This window comes from Bubalus bubalis, chromosome 12, assembly GCF_019923935.1.
Source record: "Bubalus bubalis isolate 160015118507 breed Murrah chromosome 12, NDDB_SH_1, whole genome shotgun sequence".
NCBI lineage: Eukaryota > Metazoa > Chordata > Mammalia > Artiodactyla > Bovidae > Bubalus > Bubalus bubalis.
This window is the reverse complement of record NC_059168.1, coordinates 42,133,485-42,138,773: the sequence shown is the minus strand read 5'-3', so window position 1 is coordinate 42,138,773 and position 5,289 is coordinate 42,133,485.

Sequence of the window (5,289 nt, the reverse complement as noted above, 5' to 3'; positions counted from 1 at the left end):
GAAAATGATAGCAGCTTGGCGTATATCAAACAGTGGGTGAAGATGAAGAAGGAAAAGAAGAGGGAAGCGAAGGAAGGGAAAGGAGGAAGCTATATGTGTATCATGGACCAGACACTCTGCTAAGCTCAATAAGTGAATTGTCTCCTTTAATCATCATATCAGTCCTGTGTGCAAGGTGGATATTGGCCCCCGGCCTTTGCACATGAAGGCACTGGGGCTCAGGATAGTTCTTTATCTTGCCCAGGTTCACCCAACCAGTGGCGAGACCTAGGACCAACCTCACATGTATCAGACTCCTGAGTTTGTGCTCTAATAGGGCTTGCCTGGTGGCTCAGTGAAGAATCTGCCTGCCAATGCAGGAGACACTTGTTCGACCCCTCTGTAGGGAATATCCTCTAGAGGTGGAAATGGCAACCCATTCCAGTACTCTTGCCTGAAAAATTCCATGGACAGAAGAGCCTGGTGGGCTGCAGTCCATTGGGTGGCAAAGGGTCAGATATGGCTAAATAACAACAACAACTGCATTGACTGTAAGAGGAGAGTGCCCAGATGACATTGTATTTTGACCCATGTGGTGCTGTCCTTCCTGCTAAGTATTTTGAAGGGATGTGAAAGTTCCAGGTGTCACAATTTCTCACTTGAAACTTCACTTAATCTTCATTTCTCTCTAAGGTTATTATTGGAGAAGGCAATGGCAACCCACTCCAATACTCTTGCCTGGAAAATCCCATGGACGGAGGAGCCTGGTAGGCTGCAGTCCATGGGGTCACGAAGAGTTGGACATGACTGAGTGACTTCACTTTCACTCTTCACTTTCCTGAATTGGAGAAGGAAATGGCAACCCACTCCAGTGTTCTTGGCTGGAGAATCCCAGGGACGGGGGAGCCTGGTGGGCTGCCGTCTATGGGATCGCACAGAGTCGGACTCTACTGAAGCGACTTAGCAGCAGCAGCAACAGCAGCAAAGTTATTATTATAAGTCCTGTTTTCACAGAACAGGAAACTAGGGAGCTCAAGCAAGTAGATTCAAGTCATCCAGCTTGTCAAGGACAGAGCCGATATTCAAACCAGATCTTTAACTCCAAGTCTGAGCTATCTCTTTTACAACAGGAATTTCCATGCCATGGAAGAGAAGTCCTTGCAGGTATCTGAGGGCAACTCTAGCATGTCTCCCATTTCCAGCTTGAGATGGAGCCCAGAACCTAAGAATCTTACCAGCTTTATTTTTCCACCTACCTTCACATTCTTCTCTTGTGTTTTATCTTAGAGTCAGTTTTTAGGATTTGAATATCACCCTTAATTCAAGAACAAGATTCCCAGGCTCCACATGTCCTGCTAAAAACTCAACTTCATAGAAGTGTCTAGGCTATGCAATCTGTCTGCATAGCTTTTCCTTTGTAGAGAAAGATATCAGGAAAATGATGACTCTCTAATGGCAAAGGACAGGACAGGCACCTCTGTTATCATATGATAACCATCTGCTTAAGGAGTTAGAGCTACTAATTGGTCTCTCACCTTCAATATAAAAAATGTGCCTCCAACGTGGGGTTATTGTACAGTTCACCCATCAAAATCTACATTAAATGAAACTTCAAGCTGTGGCACAGACCACAACTTCTTTTTTTTTTTTTCCCCTCTGTCATGGAAATTGAAATGACTGCCAGGAAGACATGGAGAAAGCTTCTGCGACAGATGGAGGGATTTCTGAGGCCAGGAAAGTCTGTACTTTATATTTCTTAGGGCTAGTTTGAAGCACTCTCCAAAGAGCCAGACTGAAATGCTTTAGGAGGTCAGTCAGCGAGTTGCTAAATATAGTCTGACAGCTTTAGGATGTAATGATCAGATGAAATCCTTGTCCTCATGAAACTTACACTTTTCCATGTCTTTACCTGTCTATGTCAAGATGGATTCTGAGATAACGGTTAGATTTATAAATAGGAAGACAAAATGCTATTCACGTAGAATAATTTACAAAGTCTGTCCCCCTCCAAATAACTATTCTGTCAGCTTGCTATAGTGCATGAAATTTCATCATTAGAAAATCATTGCTGTTCTGAATTTTGAATTTAAAAATAATCCTTTACTGAAATGCACACATTCTTCAACGTGTATTTCTTTGTTTTTCTTCCCAGTACAGACTTCTTCTAGGTAGCAGTGGTGATGCAATTGGAAAGACACTTTAGGGAGGTAATGATAGTAAAAATGAAATGGTTCACAGTTTTGTTGAGGTTGGACCTTCACTCAGGATTGATAGGGAGCATGTTTTTTAGCTTCTAAGCCATGTTGTAGGGACACAGCTTCATGTAGAAAACCTTACGGGCCAGAGAGTTATTAATCTATATGAAGAAGATGCCAGTTTGCTTCTGTAATCAGGAGGGTCCAAGATCACTCCCTTTCATTCTCCATTGCTCCCTGAAAATCTGTAGAATTAACTATAGTCACAACTGCTGTGACCAACTAAGTAATCACCCTGCTAAAAGTATGTTCTTGTTTCTCCAGAGCCACTTGTCTAGTGGAAATCCATTTGCTACTTAGGTCTTCAGTTTTCTATTGTTGGACCAATGAGGGAGATGAAGATCACAGAAAAAAAGACAAAAATTTCTACCAAGCCACGACTAAAGTAATGAACAGCAAAGCTTGCCTGACCTCAGGATTGTCTGCTTCTATTTCTTCAAGTGACTTAAAGGCAATGACCTAATTTATGGGCTCTCATCCTGACACATTCCTAGTTGAAATGTCCTTCATCATCTTTTCTAATCATTTAAATCCCCCAGTGCCTTCCATGTGTAGAACAAGATTCATGTTCTCTGTAAAGCATTCCCTTTCCATTCTTGTCTACATAGTCCATACTGCTGACCTCTTATTGCTCTTAGCATCTCCTTAGACTGTTACCATTTTATTATTTTGCAGTATTATGTATCAAGTTCACAGGCATTCATTGTATCTCTCTAACCAACTGTAAGCCCCTTAAAGAGAGGAATGGTATCTTGTAGATTTCCTGTGCTTAATGAATCACACTTAATGGCACTATAGCACTTTTTGCCCTGGAGGAGGGCATGGCAACCCACTCCAGTATTCTTGCCTGGAGAATTCCATGGACAGGGGAGCTTGGTGGGCTACAGTTCACAGGGTCGCAAAGAGTCAAACATAGCTGAAGTGACTGAGCATGCACACATGAATAGCACTTTTTGAATTTAATTGAATCAACCCATTTATCCCCAATTCAGCTGTGATGCTAAGTTTCCAGCCTTGAGTTGGAATGAACAGTGTCAAAAGGAAAATATTAATGTTGATCAAGTCTTCAGTAGAACAGCTCCACTAGAAACCATAAATTCCCTCTAAAAAATGGATGGAGAATGTGCTTTGAATACATAACCCTGATCAGTGTGAGACACCAAGTGAAAAAAGGTGAAGTGTGATTTAGAGGAAAGAAAGAAAAAAATTTAAAAAGATTAGGGAATCTGGAAACTATATTTTGAGACTATAACCAAGAGAACAGTTAATCATCGTGTCTTTCCAAGACACGATGTCTTGTAGTAAAGGGTGCTTTTAGAGGAAAATCACTGAGACAGAGAAGAGGTTGTTGAGTTGATGATAAATGAGCTCCTGGAAATAACTGAGACAGAAGAACAGATCTAGAACTGGATAAACACAGTTGAAGAAATGAGAAAAATGGATTGGAGACCCCTGGTCTAGAGACTGGAAAATTTAGGGCACACTTTGGATTAAAAATTGTACAGAGCCAGCCAGGGTGTATCTTAAAGACTATCCCAGAGAGTTGTGCAGTTACCCACAGTATGCATGGGCCTTTGGAGGTCTTGACTCCATTTCTTGTTCAGGAAGGAAGTGGAGAATCTCAAGGGGTGGGATGTGAGGGAAATGAGACTGTTGAGAGTTTATTTCAGTCAAGGGTTGATTATCAGCTTCCATGACCCATGTTAAGGCTCTAGTTCATCAATCCCAGTGGGGCAGGTTATCCCTTGGCTAAAGACAAGATTGGGCTTTGGAAAAGAAAGGACAAGTGAAGAACAAATCTTTGCCCCTCCACTCCCCAAGTCATTCCATAAGCATTCAAGAGTTTGGTTGTCCCTACAGTGTGTGTCAAATGGATTACTTCTTTTCGGTTGTATTTACCTGTCCTGAAGTTTGCTTGTTTCTAAGGATGAGATTTGTTCTTCCTGCTGGAAAGAAAATGGTCTGAACTTGGGAAAGGCACAGGAGCCCAGGTAATGCTTTCATTCTCTCTCTGGGGCTGATTCCTACCCATATCCTTGGGCAAGACACTCTGCTTTCCCATCTCTAAAATGGGATAATAACTGCTTTAACAGAGATATCATGGGAATATATCTATTTGCCAGGCCTCTCCCTTTGAAGTCTACAAGGATGTATTATCATTGCTATAACCACCCTAACCCTCTCCCTTTGAAGACACAGGCATAAACCTGGAGGCATCTCAAATACATTTTATTGAGTCCATTTTTCACCCAGCAGAATTATAAGAAGGAGGACAAAAACATTTGAGTAGGAAGAGGTGACCATGTGGGTGGAAGAAGCATAAAATGGTAAGGGAAGATCTTTACAATCCTAAAGATAGTCAGAAGCCCAGTAATAATGATGTTAATCAGGAGCACCGCCTGACTGGTGTTTTTTTTCAATATAAAGACCCTCCGGAGGGTGTTGTAAACATCAATGAAAAATGCGAGTTGCCTTTGGGGCTGGAAGCTGAATTCAGAGGCACAGTTTACAGGTGGGGAAAAGGAGCCACTATCAGAAGTCAAATGAGGAGTGAAAAGAGGGAGAAATTTGCCTCCTCGGGCAGGTTTGTAGCCCACACATCCTACTTTAGTGACAAAATGGTAATTCCAAAGCGAGTTCCAACTTTCAGCTGCAAGCCTTTATTATTCAAGATTCAACCTCAGTGCAAAACCTGTGGGTGATATTTCCCTCTTTCTCTCTCTCTCTTTTTTTTCTTTTTACTCTTTCTGGACTGATTCTATTAATTTCCCCCAATGGCACGTGCAGCCCGGCACTGACGCTGCCATTGATGATCTTCTTATTCATCTTGTAGCAGAGAGGCCATTTGGATGAATATATGTTCCCCATTTTCTTTGCATTATAAATTCAGTGTTGTGGGAAAAGGAGCGAAATGTAATGGCAAGGCCTCCACAGAGAAATGTCCCTATTTGAGAAGAGGAGTTTTATAGGGGGGAACAATTGACAGCCTCTCAGTACAGTGGGCACATTTTTCTGTACAACTGCATCACCACTAATGATAAATGATGAATGTTTG